At 43.5% G+C, this 14,909-nt stretch overlaps 1 protein-coding gene and 1 non-coding gene across 2 annotated transcripts in view; both read right to left on the bottom strand.

Moving 5' to 3' along the window:
• The window catches only part of LOC124075948 (melanoma inhibitory activity protein 2-like), a 31,459-nt gene that overhangs the window by 9,932 nt on the left and 6,618 nt on the right, over positions 1 to 14,909 (bottom strand). The gene's annotated exons all lie outside the window — the stretch shown is intronic.
• Positions 5,915 to 5,997, bottom strand: Trnav-cac (transfer RNA valine (anticodon CAC)). The gene has a single exon. It is a non-coding gene; the product is annotated as a tRNA-Val (tRNA).

Here is a 14,909-nt window from a genome sequence, read left to right as displayed (position 1 = left end):
CCAGAGCTCTCACTGGTAGCACCACAGAGAGGCTAGGAGGGCAGCACCTGGAGCCAGGCAGCCTGGCCAAACGGCAGCTCCATGTTGAGAAGCTGGGTGGCCCAGATCAGGGACCTGAGCCCCACTGAGCTGCGTCCTCAGATGTCAGATGGAAATGGCGGGAAGCCCCGCCACAGGATGGCTGCCAGCTGAACTGAGCTAATATGCGCCGATGCTGAGTCCAGTGCCAGGCGCATACTCAAACATGGAGGGTTGGATAAATAGGATCTGTCATTACTCTGCATAGGAAATAATAATAAATTAATAATAAATGAACTCCTGAGAATATGATCCCTTCACAAGATCAGGCTATGGAGGCTGGCCCGCAGACTGGGGTCTGGGCTGGGGTCCCCCTGCAGGATATTTGGCGCAGAGGGAGAAGTGGGGACAGACAGCACCATGCTGGGCTCAGGCCTGGAGGTACTGTCTAAGGCAGTTATTCCAACATGGCCATTTGACAGAATGGAAGACTGAGGCCGCCTCCTCTTCCTCCTCCCCCTCCTCCCCCTCCTCCTCCTCCTCCTCCTCCTCCTTGCCAAAGTCACATGGGTGGCTGATAAAATGTCCAGTTAGCATTAAACCCCGAGTCCGCCGGCACACTGCCTGGTCCCCTTGTTTCTCTGTTTTGCTTGGACTTACTGATGGATGGACTCACAGACGTCCCTTATGTCCTGTCTCAGGCTCCCCTCCTTCTCTAGCTCTTGACACAGCAGGGAGACTGCTGGGCTGTCCCCCAGGAAGAGTTTCAGAAGCCAGGTCCAATCTGAACCAAAGAAATCAGAGAGTGCAGAGGTGGCCCTGCAGGCCCTGGGGCTGGGAGTGACATCGGGGAGGCACAAACCTGGGGCGCAGAGGCACAAACCTGGGGGGCAGAGGCGCCCTCCCTGGAGCCTGGTCTCCCCCCTTCCCAGCCGCCCTCTGGCAGATCTCCAGGCTGTCTTGCTGTTCCTGGGTCCTGGGGCAGCCAGAGGTTAATGATGACAGGTGAGCACTGAGAATACGGTCCCCTTACGGGATCAGGCTGCGGAAGCTGGCCACGGACTGGGGTCTGGGCTGGGGGTCCCGCTGCGGGACATTTGGCACAGAGATGTGGGTACAGACAAAACATTCCCGTTTGCATCTGGAGTCCTGCCTCTGGCCAAACTTCCTTCCTGCCTTGTCTTCCTGCGGCTGCTTGTCCCTTGCCACCACTGCACACTGTCAAGGTTCCAGCGTGACGACAGGCAACGCACACACGTGGCCAAGGCGGAAGCAGAGGAGGACATGGTTATCATCAGGCCTGGCCCAGAGGAATAGGGAAGCCAGAGCCATGGTGTGAGGAGCCACCTGCCTGAGCCCTAGCTTAAGCTCCCTGGCAAACTCCCTGGGTAACTTTGGCCAACTCACAGCTCCATTTAGGGACAGGCTCTCCAGCCTTCCTCCCTCAAGGGCACTTACAGTTCTGATGTTCTGGAATCAGTGCCTGCCAGCAAGACTCAGCTGATAAGCAATTACTAAGCACCTATCATGTGCTGTGCACCTACTAAGTGCTTTACTCTGGCCTTTAGGCAAGGAAGGTATATCAGTTAGCTATTGCCACAACACTGGTGCATAACAAATGACCCCAGATTTAGTGGCTTAACATGGCAATCATTTATACTCAATGAAGTTGGCTGAGGCTCAACTGATCTGGGCTAGGCTTGGCATGGGTGGCTCTGCTTCAGGTCATTCCTTATTGTAGGTGGGGACATTCTGCCTCCAGAGACATGTTGTCTCTCACCCTCAAGGGACATGGACATGTTCTTTTTATGACAACAGCAGAAGCACAGGAGTGACTGGTGCCTTTTCATTTCTGTCCTAGACTGTTGGCCAAGCAAGTCATGTGACCAAGCCCAGAGTCAAGAGGTAGAAAAACACTCCACCTCCATGAGACATTGGCAAGGCACAGCGGCCTTGGGAGCCAGGAGCTAGGGCCATACCTTGCCAACGCCTCACAGTGGTGGAGTGTGTTTTCCTGCTTCTTGATTCTGCATCTTTTAATCCAGAAGTTAAACCCTTTTGCTTTCCACCTGCTGGGAGGAGGGACAGGTCAGGAGGTGGAAGAACCTGAGGGGAAGAGGGTTTCAGATCAGGCCTGGGGTGAGGAGGGACTTTCCCAGAGCTTAAGGCCAGAGGCCATGTGAACGGGGTGAATGGGAGAATGTTGGGGACCTGAGTATGGGGAAGAGTCACAGATGCTCACTTGGCAAGAGACCTCACTGAGCGCCATGTTCCACAGCCTGGGAGCTTCGAGGCACACCCTCCGACCAGGAGCAAGGCATTTCCATCCTCCTGGGCACGCGCCAACATGGGCTAACTGACCCATGACCGACCATGACTTCATGTTCGCCCGTTATGAACTAATCATCAGGCCAGACAGAATGGCCACCGGGGTCATTGGACTTCACTGAGCCCCGTCTGTTTCTATCACTCTTTGCAAGGTAATGATTTAGACATGAGGCTTCCTCCCAAATCTCCTGCATGAGAAGACAAGGATTTTCAGATTATTGGCATGATTAGATTATGAAAGGTGTGACCTGATTAGTGGATTAATCCTCAGATGTGGGTTAATCGGGTGGTACTGTAAGCAATTAAGTTGTGATTGAAGGAAGTCAGTCACTGGAGGTGTGCCTTTGGGCTATATATTTTGTCCCTGGTTGAGCAGAGCTCTCTCTCTCTCTCTCTCTCTCTCTCTCTCTCTCTCTCTCTCTCTCTCCTTCCTGGTCACCATGTCCTGAGCTGCTGAGCTGCTTTCCGCCTCGACACCTTTTGGCCAAGGTGCTCTGCCTCACTTTGTGTCCAGCGTTATGAAGTCAGCAGACCACAGATTGAGCCTCTAAAACCATAAGCCAAAATAAACTCTTCCTCCTTTAAAGTTGTTCTCGTCAGGTCTTTTGGTCACAACGATGCCGAAGCTGACTCAGTCAGTACCCATGAGCAGGTCTCACCAGTGGTCCCAAAGGTAAGAGCATAAATGGCGTCCCACACAGCGTAGGCAGGAAGGCTTCTCCTCACCATCTGATCCACTGAGAAACTTCTACCTGCAAAGCACCTCCCAACCCCTCATGCCCCAGGGGAGTCTAAGAAGGAAAAGGACAGTCCCTGCCAGCTCAGAGTCCCCCACACAGCTGAAAAACCTAGAAAATGTTTTGGAAAGTGTTCACGAGTCACATCCATATGACCATCTCAACAGAATGACAGGAGGCCTTCCACAGGCATGGAGCTTACCAGAGCGCCAGAGGACAGCATTGACGGAAGCCTCCGGAAGGTAGAGGGCAGAGAAAGGCTCAGAGGCCCAGTTCACTTTTCATCTACTCAACACCCTGTGCCAGGCTCTGCCGCAGGCACCTGGAGTCACGGTGATCGGGACACACTTTCTGATCTCAAGGTGCTCAGGATCTCTGACAGGAGACCTGCGGAGGCTACATGGAAGGGAAGGAACTTCATCTACCTTTGAAAGAATACAACAAACTGGGGTAGACGGAGGAGGAGGGGTCCCTGGAAAGCCGTCCCTGGAAGGAGAGAGGGATCTCCTTCCACAGGAAATTTGGTTTCCACAGGAAAGGGGAGTGGGCGGCTGAAAGGAGTGACTCTCCTGGCAGAATCCTGGCAAGTACACCACCTGGAGAAGGGCCCATCAGATACCAACCGAGGCCCCATACTCGCGGCCACCCCTTCACAGGTCCGTGGCCCAGCCTGGTCATCATGGCGTGGCCACAGTTCCCAGCAGCTCCTGAGAGGCTGTCATGCTCTTTTCACATTTTCTCCTCTAAGCCGTGATTCCTGGCTTCCAGAAATCCAACCCGCCTTCAGAGACAAGTACCATGGAAACCCCAAACACAGCCTTCCCTGATGGTGCTAATTAAAGGGAAAGATGGGTGGAAAAACTATTTGAAGGAAACACAAGCTTTATTATTTTTAAGTTAATCCACTTACTCCCGAGAGCTGACCACTAAGCATTTCACAGGGAAGGATGTAGGGGACCCGCTGCAGGGGATGCTTTGGTAATTTATTCAGCCACTCAATTTCTTTCTCTTTCTTTCTTTCTTCCTTCCTTCCTTCCTTTCCTTCTTTCTTTCTTTCTTGTACTGGGGATTGAACCCAGGGGCATTTTGCCACTGAGCTCCATCTCCAGCCTTTTGTTAATGTTCTGTTTTGAGACAGGGCCTTGCTAAGTTGCCAGGATGATCTTGAACTTGCTCCTGGTCCTCCCACCGCAGCCTCCGGGGTAGCTGGGATGACAGTCATGCGCCATAGCGCCTGGCACTAAACATTTACTGAATAGTCACCACAGGCTGGAGGCCAGCGGTACAAGACTCAGTCCCCACCTCTGCCCTTGGGGGCTGGGACTGGAGAGGGGTAGGTGCTGAACCATAATTACAAAGCCAAGTGCAGAAGGTATAACAGGAACGGCGGGTGTGAGGCTGCTGGGCACGGACCAGGATGACTGCACGGAGCAGGTGGGGTCACCGGGAACTCCCTGCTGGGGCACTGACAGACGCTAAGAGAAAAGCTGAGGTTAAGATCAGGGTGTCAAGGAGGCGTCTCGTGCAATGAGCTCAAATGGTCACAGGCCCGAAGGAGAGAAGCAGGGGGATGAATAGGACTGGAGAGTGGTGATGTGGGAAGGAACCGGAAGCCAGGCAGCAGCAAAGGCGGAGCTGGGGCAGGCAGCAAGGCCACCCCGGGCAACCCAGGAGCTTTGCTCAGGGCGGACAGTGAGGGGCACTGGGTTGTTCAAGCAGAGAAGCGATGCAGATGGATTTGTGTCGCAGAAAGAGCAGAAGCTGTGGGGAGGATGCCCTGGAAGCAGGAGTCAGCTGGCGGAGACCAGGAGAGAGAGAGAGAGAGAGATCAGGGTCCCGTCCTAGGGCAGGGACAGGAGGAAGGCAGAGAAGAGGGATGGACTTGAGAGACAGTGGGGCTGGTGACTTATGCATATAAGGAGAAGGAAAGGGAGAATTCTAGAATGTCAGCCAGACTTGACAGCTTGGGTTAGAAAATGGATGGTAGGGGCTGGGGTTGTGGCTCAGTGGTCCAGCACTCACCTAGCACGTGTGAGGCCCTGGGTTCAATCCTTAGAACCACATAAAATAAAAAAATAAAGTAAAGATATTGTGTCCAACTATAACTAAAAAATAATTTAAAAAGAAAGAAAGAAAGAAAGAAAATGGATAGTAGTACCCCCGATTAAGCTTGAGAATTTCAGGGAAAGGCCATTTAGAAGGAGGAAAAAATTAGGATCCGTGTTGGATGTTGGATCTGGAGGGCCAATGTGCCTGGGAGGCGGTGGGCCTTCAGTGGGGAGGACCAGCAGGCAGCCGTGTTGAGCTCGCCTCTGAGGAGGAAGATCTAGGCTGCAGACAAAGCCTTGGACTTCAGAAACCACAGAAGGGGGTGTGGCACCCACGGTTCATCAGGATGTCTTAGGCAGCAGGGAACAGAAACACTTAACAGTAAATAAATGTCTGAGGATAAGGACATTTATTTATTTTACTTTTTACTTTTTTTTTTTTTGACGTGGGTCCTAGGTTTCTTTATCATCTTAACACGTTATCGAATGAATCCAGATCTGTATATATCTGCCATCTCGACTCATTTCAGTAAGTGTATGTCCTGCAGTAACAGGGAAGGCAGTCTTGGGATTTGGAAGATGTATAGCCCCAGGGGAGGAGGTGAGAAAACAATTTGTTACTAGATGCAATGCCTGCCTTTGGCTGGTTTGACAAACCCACACACAAAGGATTGGGCTTATGAAAGAACTGGCTGCCTAGCCAGCAGGGGTGAGAGACTACAGATCACTATCAAGTACCTGTGGGGGTGGAAGAGGCAGCTACCTTTTTGAGTGTGTGGTGGCTGGGGATTGAACCCAGTGGCTGGGGATTGAACCCAGGGCCCGTGCATGTGAGGCAAGCACTCTACCAACTGAGCTAAATCCCCAGCAAGGCAGATACTTCTTAACCTAAGTGGTAAAAGACACAGTTGAGGAATGCTGTCCGTAAGGAAGGCTGGTGAACACTGGTCCCTTGTGGACATCTGTGCTTTAAACTCTGATGGAGTAACTGATCCCCAGCCAGCCCCCAGCCACCCTAACAAGTAGGAAGATGGATCAAATATAGGAAACATCTGGCTCCTGATACTAGATAACCAGAAGAAGTAGGCCTTGTTCCCAAGGAAAAGGAGAACAAATAAAATGAACTCTGACCAATCTGATTGTGTGCCTAGAGGCAGTGAGCTGACCACAGCTCCAGGAATGGGAACGACAAAACAGAACTCTCGCTGTTTTAGGAGATAAAGATCAGAATTCAGAGAATGGACGCAGCTGGGATTTGCAGGGCAGAATACTGGAGAGGAAGGGGCTATGCAGAGACAGAGCTTCAGAAACCGCGTAGGAGTGACTTGGAGTCTTTGGCTGATACTCAGCTGTGCATGTACAGGATGAGTTTTATGTCCCTGTTCATGGTCCATGTCCATGGTGTCAGGCAAAGAAGAAATTCTGGGGAAAGAATCATTATTGGAGAGTTGTAAATTGAACAATGTTCTGAACTTAAGTGTTGGGATGTATTCATATTTAGAGTAATCAGAGTGGAGAGATCCCATTGGGTGCCCAGAGTATGCAGTAGAAACAGAATGGCCATACCATGGGAGTCAAGCTCAACTAGCAAGCCCTAGAGTGAAGGCCACTCTAGATGGAAAATGTATAGCCCCAGGGGAGGAGGTGAGAAAACAATTTGTTACCCAAGATAAACCTTGAAAGGATCAAGCATCCCAAGTCAATTGCTGGAATAAAACTTAATACTCTTTAAAGAAACATAACAACACTCAGTTATCATGATATTTAAAATGTCTACCTTCCAATCAATAATTACTACATATAAGCAGCAAAGAAATGGTTCCCATAACCAAAAGAAAAATTGGGCAATAGAAACAGACCCAGGAACTACTTACGGAACTCTCAGAAGAGACCCTTAAAATAGCTATTATAAATAGACTTAAGTATTTAAAGGAATACATGACCATTATGAGGAAAGAAAAGGAATATATATATATATATATATATATATATATATATATATATATATATATATAAAAGGGACACACAAAACCTTTAAGAACTGAAAAATATAGGTGTATTCCAGAAATTTGGGAAATAAAAATTTCACTGGTAGGCTTAATAGCAAATCAGACATGACAAAAAAAAAAAAAGTCAGTGAACTTGAAGACAAATTGAAGCCCAGAGAGGAAAATAAATCTGAGAAGAACATTAACAGAGCCTCAGAGACTTGTTGGACAAATGGCCTTAAATGCATGATATGATTATATCCAAGAGAAAGATTTGTGTGTCAGGGGAGGACAAATATTTGAAAATCTAGTGATCAATTACTTTCCAAATTTGGTGAAAACTATAATCCAACAGATTAAAAAAAAAAAAAAAAACTTAATGATTTCAACCAGAAAAAAAAAAAAAAAGAAAAAGAAAACCATACCAAGGCATATCACAATGGTGCTTTAAATTTTTTTTTTCCCAGTATTGGGGATTGAACCCAGGCTCTCAGCCACGCTAGGCAAGCAGCTCTACCACTGAGCCACATCACCAGCCCAGAAAACCAATGACGAAGCAAAATCTTCAAATATAGCCAGAGAGATGTGAGCCTGTGGCCAGGATCAAACTGATGGTGTGGTTATCACATCAGTCATTGAAAACTTTGAACAGACTGAAGCAAATCTTTTTCTTCCTTCCTTCCTTCCTTCCTTCCTTCCTTTCTCTTTCTTTCTTTCTTTCTCTTTCTTTCTTCTTTCTTTTTTATTTTTTTGTACAAGGGATTCTTAAACACTGAACCACATCCCCAGCCCTTTTTAATATTTTATTTAGAGATAGGGTCTTACTGAGTTGCTTAGGGCCTTGCTAATTTGCTGAGGCTGGCTTTGAACTTGAGATCCTCCTGCCTCAGCCTCCCCAGCTGCTGGAATTATAGGTGTGTAGCACTGCACCCAGCTGCAAATCTTTTTAATTAGACATGGTGATTCAGGAAAACAAACAAACAAACAAACTTGAAGGAATGGTCCTCCCACCTAAGTCTGTTAGGCTTAGTTACCCCCAAAACTTAGCAGTTGATAGGGAATGGGACCAAAGGAGGCAAGAGAGAAATTCAGAAAATGTAAAATATGTTCCTAAAATTAAAACCATGAATGTGACTCTTGATATCTGGAGTTGCCCAGAATCAAATAAATAAGACTGCTCTGTCTTTAAGTGAGTTACACTGGGGAAATCACAACCTTGGACGTCAGAGGCCTTTGTTCAAGGTTGAACTTTTGGGCTTTCAAAATTCCACAGGCTGGTAAAACTGCTCAACACCCAAAAAGGGCCTATTCACCAGTGGTCACTCATGAGAGGCCAAGGAGGACAGTGGCCGGGAGGGTGCCCTCCTCAGAATGGCGTATGCAGCTCCAGGCATTACGAGCACGTGTAAAAGCTGGAGGGCAACACGAGAGCTTTCCTTAATTTCCTCTTATCAAGGAGGGGCCAAGACTGGAGCCTGTGCCCACGCTCTAGCTGCAAGAGAGGCTGGAAGAGTAGCTACCGGAGGGTTTCAGCCTCAGCTGTGGGAGGTGGATTTTTCTAGCAAAGGAGACATGGGAGGGGGTTGGGAGACTCCTGGATAGACAAGCCATGGTGTCTGCCCTGCCCCAGGAGCACCAGAGTGAGAAACCAGAGAATCCCAGGGAACAGCGACCCTTCACGGAGCTTCATGAACATGGTGAAGGAAAGGGGGTCTGGTTTCTGAGTAACAATTGCCCCCAAACTAAGTATTTTAAAGCAACAAGCATTGGTGGTTCATCTTCTCATTGCTTCCTAGGGCCAGGAATCTGGGAACAGCTTAACTGTTTGCTTGTATCTCAAGGTGTCTCCTGAGGGGACAGTCAGCTTACTGAGTGGGGCTGTGGTCACCTCATCTAGGGCAGGATCCACCTGCAAGAAGGCTCACTCATGCAGCCATTGCTTGGAGCCCAATTCCTCACTGTCTAGGGGCTATAAGCCTCCATTCCTTGCCAAGGGGGCCTCTCCTTAGGCTGCCTGAGGGTCCTCAGTGTATGTCATGTGGCTTCTCCCAGAGGAAGTGATCTGTAAGTCCAAATGAGAAAAAGACCAAGACAGAAATCTCACTGTCTTTTCTTTATTCCATACATGACAGCAGAATGCATTACAATTCTTATTACACATATACAGCACATTTTTTCATATCTATGGTTGTATACAAAGTAGGGTCACAGCATTCATGTCTTTATACACATACGTAAGGTAATGATGTCCATCTCATTTCACCATCTTTCCTACCCCCATTCCCCATCCCTTCCCTTCCCACCCCCTCCCACCCCTTTGCCCTATCTAGAGTTTGTCTAATCCTCCTTTGCTACTCCTCCCAACCCCACTATGAATCAGACTCCTTATATCAGAGAAAACATTTGGCATTTGGTTTTTAGGGATTGGCTGACTTCACTTAGCATTACCTTCTCCAACTCCATCCATTTACCTGCAAACACCATGATTTTTTTTCCTCTTTTATTGCTGAGTAATATTCCATTGTGTATATATGTCACATTTTCTTTATCCATTCTTCTACTGAAGGACATCTAGGCTGGCTCCACAGTTTAGCTATTGTGAATTGTGCTGCAATAAACATTGCTGTGGCTGTGTCCCTGTAGTATGCTGTTTTTAAGTCCTTTGGGTATAGACCAAGGAGAGGGATAGATGGGTCAAATGGTGGTTCCATTCCAAGTTTTCCAAAGACTCTCTGCTTTCCATATTGGCTGCACCAATTTGCAGTCCCACCAGCAATGTATGAGTGTGCCTTTTTCCCCACATCCTTGTCAACACTTATTGTTGTTTATATTCTTAATAACTGCCATTCTTACTGGAGTGAGATGAAATCTTTGATTTGCAGTTCTTTAATTGCTAGAGATGTTGAACATTTTTTCATATATTTGTTGATTGATTGTATATCCTTTTCTGAGGAGTGTGTGTTCAATTCCTTGGCCATTTATTGATTGGGTTATTTGGGGTTTTTTGGTGTTTAGCTTTTTGAGTTCTTTATATACCCTAGAGATTAGTGCTCTATCTGATGTGCAAGTGGTAGAAATTTGCTCCCAATCCCAAATGATTTTTATTTTATCATTGATTTCTAATTTTATTCACCTCACAGATTATTTCTTTTGCTGAGAAGAAGCTTTTTGGTTGAATCCATCCCATTTATTAATTCTTGATCTTAATTCTTGTGCTATAGAGAAGTCTTATTAAGGAAGGAGGGGCCTGATCTGATATGATGGAGGTTTGGGCCTACTTTTTCTTCTATTAGACACAGGGCCTCTACTTTAATTCCTAAGTCCTTGACCACTTTGAGTTGAGTTTTGTGGATGGTGAGAGACAGGGGCTTAATTTTATTTTGTTGCATATGGATGTCCAGTTTTCCAGCACCATTTGTTGAAGAGGCTATTTTTTTCTCTAATGTATGTTTTTGGTGCCTTTGTCTAATATAAGATAACTGTAATTTTGTGGATTAGTCTCTGTGTCCTCTATTCTGTGCCATTGGTCTACTAGTCTATTTTGGTGCCAATACCATGCTGTTTTTGTTACTGTTGCTCTGTAGTATAGTTTAAGATCTGGTATAGTGATGCCACCTGCTTCACTCTTCTTGCTAAGGATGCTTTAGCTATTCTGAGTTTCTTATTTTTCATGACTGCTTTTTCTATTTCTATGAGGAACGTCATTGGGATTTTGATTGGAATTGCATTAAATCTGTATAGTGCTTTTGGTAGTATGGTCATTTTGACAATATTTATTCTGCCTATCCAAGAACAAGGGAGATTTTTCCATCTTCTAAGGTCTTCTTTCTTTCTTTAGCCTTATATAATTTTCATTGTAGAAGTCTTTCACCTCTTTTGTTAGGTTGATTCCCAAGTATTTTATTTTATTTATTTATTTATTTATTTTTGAGGCTATTGTAAATGGGGTGGTTTTTCCTTGTTTCCCTTTCAGAGGATTTGTTATTGACATTCAGAAATGCCTTTGATTTATGGGTGTTGATTTTGTATCCTGCTACTTTGCTGAATTCATTTACTACTTCTAGAAATTTTCTGGTAGAATTTTTTGGGTCTTCTAAGTATAGAATCATATCATTGGCAAAGAATGCTAATTTGAGTTCTTCTTTTCCTATCTGTACCTCTTTAATTTATTGCTCTAGCCAGTGTTTTAAGAACTATGTGAAATAGAAGTGGTGAGAGAGGGCATCCCTGTCTTGTTCCAGTTTTTAGAGGAGATGCTTTCAATTTTTCTCCATTAGAATGATGTTGGCCTGGGGCTTAGCATAGATAGCCTTTGCAATGTTGAGATATGTTTCTGTTATCCCTACTTTTTCTAGTGTTTTGAACTGAAGGGGTGCTGTATTTTGTCAAATGCTTTTTCTGCATCTATTGAGATGATCATATGATTCTTATCTTTGAGTCTATTGATGTGATGAATTACACTGATGGATTTCCATATGTTGAACCAAACTTGCATCCCTGGGATGAACCCCCCCTTGATTGTGGTGAACTATCTTTTTGATATGTTTTTGTATTTGATTTGCCAGAATTTTATTGATAATTTTTGCATCTATGTTCATTAGAGATATTGGTCTGAAGTTTTCTTTCTTTGATGTGTCTTTGCCTGGTTTTGGAATCAGGGTGATATTGGCCTCATAGAATGAGTTTGGAAGTGCTGCCCTGCTGAGAGCCATAGCCAAGTAGGAATGACACATGGCAATTTCCTTGTCAGCCTACCCAATGTTGCTTAGAGGGAGGACTCTTCATTGTGCAAATGACCTGGGTCCAAGGCAAGCCAGACTGCGGCATTCGGTGGCCCGTGCGGGGAACGTCTGAACCTTGGAGGTAAGTGAAATTGCTCGCCCCTGAGGGAAGGCGAGAAAATGGGTGACCATTTCAAAAAACAAAGTATTCTTTTGTTTTGATTTATTTTGTTTTTATTTCAAGTTGCCTGTCCCTAGAACTTTCTCAGGCAAACTGGGGAAAATGGTTGACTCAAGGTTTGAAATTGTTCGCCCCGGAGGAAAAAGAAATTGTTAGAGGAAGGAGGCACCCCAGTGAGACCAAGAACAGTTAGGACATATGTTGATACAATACAAAAATGTAGCACATGGCTTTTTAAAGATGAGTTATTAAGTATATCAATGGGACCATCATGCGATCCTGTAGAAAGATTTTTCTTCAACAAGAAAAAGATGGCTAATTCTGTTTACTATACTTGTCTAAGATCTTGGTTTTTACAGACATCTGATTAATTTACAAAGCTAAAGTGTTAAAATACCAACCACTAAATATAAAATCAAGTACTCTTTACTTATTAAGTTACATAAGGTAATATATTTAAACATTATGTGTGTTTTCATAAATTGGTAAATGAAAAAAGTTTAATATTGCTTTGTGTCTGTGTCTTTGCTGAAACAAGGTTACTAAGTGTTAAGATTCTATCATGTGTAATTTATATGCAAAGAGTATAAGAAGTTTCAGTTGGGTTTCAATTATATTATTATAGTACCATAAAAAACATAAAAAATATTTCATCTTATTAAAGTGGAGTAACTTATCTAAATTCAGAAATTTTATAAGGGTTTTTTCACAATGTAAATTTTTAAAAAAGGGTTAATGGCTACAAAAGAGATATAAAAAGATTCAAGATGTGGAAACATATTTTAATATAAAGGTTAAAAAAAAGAAATGTTTCTAGATGAGATAATCTCTATGTGGTAAAGTAAAAAGTTGTAAAATGCCATTTAAAAAGATTTTGAGGAAACTAGACTTACTTTAAAAGCTTGAGAAAGGAAGAAAGAAGAAAAAGGTATTTGTACATGGCAGATTGAGACAAAGCTTCTCAATGGAGTTAAAAAAAAAGCCTTTAGTTGAAGGGCAGCCATGTAAACTAACATTAAGCGATTTAAACAGAATCTAAGCCTCGTTTAAAAGAGTGAAGCTGTAGGTGGTGAAAAAGTACATTTAAAAGTACAGTATAGATGATAATTGGAAGGCTTTAAAAGGTTAAATTGAAAGTGGTTAAGATGCCTCCATGACGGAGGAAAGATTGCGTCATTCTAAGCCTAGTTAATCTTAAAAGCATTACTTAAAAAAAATGAAAATGGGAAGATAATAGGATAAAAGCAATTTGGAGAAAGAATATTAGAAATTTGAAGTGAAAAACTTTGAAGACAGAAATACAGGAAGGTGAAAAAAAAGATAGAAAAGATGTAGGAAGATAGAGAAGATGTAGGAAGACAAGAATTTTAAACCCACAAAATAGGAAACAAAAGAAAACTAGGAGGAAAAAAAGCAACTAAGGGTGAATGTACAAACCTTAGAAGAAAACTAAAAGATATAAACAAGATAAAAAATGGTTAAAAATGTCAAATAAAGGTATTTCAGATAAAAAATACAAAAAGCTAAGACAACTATTAGATACAGACATTCAAGATAGAAAAAGGTAGAAGAGAGAAGTTTAAAGTCAAATATTGGATAAAATAGAAGAACAAGGAGATTATTAGTAACTTTTTCAAAAAGCCCATCAACTTTAATTTCTGGTGGTGCAGAAATTAGAAGTCTCAGATGAAGGTGTTAAAATTTACAGACAAGAGCCAATTTAGAAAATGTTAAACTAAAAGGAAATTGGTTTAAAACCACATCAAAAATTTAAAAGGATGCATATAGGATATTTTGGAACATCATCCCTGAAGAAAAATCAGTTAATATTTTACTTACATAGTTGAAAGAGCTCATCAAACTATTAAAACATGCTTATTAAAGCAAAAAGAGGGAATTGGAAAGGGGTATATATCCCCCAAAGGTAAACTTAAAATAACCCTTTTTACTCTAAACTTTTTAAATTTGGATTCATCAGGGCTCAGTGCTGCGGAAAGGCATATGTGCCAAAAAATGTACATAAGCCTAAGGTACTTTGGAAGGATATTCTAACAGGACAATGGAAAGGTCCTGACCCAGTGATTGTCTGGAGTCGGGGTTCTGTTTGTGTGTTTCCACAGGGAGAACAGCAGCCGATTTGGATTCCAGAGAGGCTAACCAAAGCAATTTCTGCAGACCAAAAAGAAGATGATTTGACTCAAATCCATAACAGCTGATATCCAGAGCTCCAGCTTGGCTATTCTTACATCTGCGACAGTGATTAACCAGGGTGCTTTTTTCAATATCTATTTATTATTGCATTTTCCCACATCATAAAGTTCTATTTTATTTTTTGAGCTCATACAAACCTAGGTTAATGTTTTTCTGATCAGTTTTATTTTTTGACTGTGGAGTTTTTAAACATTGCAATGGAGATTTCGCCTATGTAAAGCTACAAGGCCTTTACTATTGTCTTATGTGTTGTATGTTATGTGTGCACACTTGTGTTTTGTGTTGTATGTCTGTGTGTGCGTATGTCCATATATCATATATGAGGAGTGCTCATGAAAAAATGGATCCGAATTATTTTTTTGTTCACGTGATTTAAATGGTTTAATTTAAATTAGGTAAACAGCTGTTAAGGATTGTTTTTAAAGGAGGTTAACAGATCTGTTTGTTTACTTTCACCTTTCCTTTTCATTATATTTAATAATTCTGTTCAGGATAATGTCTCTTTAGCATCATTGCCAGAATTCCTATCTTCATCCCAGTGCCGGTGAAGACAAAGATAAAACCAAACTACAGCTTCTATGATAGCTATCACAGTAAACTGTATAAACTGATGCATCAATGAATATAACTCAACAAGTAATGCTCAATCAAGGAGTCGACTTACTTTGGGAGGAAAT

The sequence above is a fragment of the Marmota monax genome, unplaced genomic scaffold, assembly GCF_021218885.2.
Source record: "Marmota monax isolate L192 unplaced genomic scaffold, Marmota_monax_Labrador192_F-V1.1 WCK01_AAM20220418_F8-fsc00019, whole genome shotgun sequence".
NCBI classification, from domain to species: domain Eukaryota; kingdom Metazoa; phylum Chordata; class Mammalia; order Rodentia; family Sciuridae; genus Marmota; species Marmota monax.
Note: the sequence above shows the minus strand (reverse complement) of the source record. Positions and strands in the feature narration are given on the sequence as shown.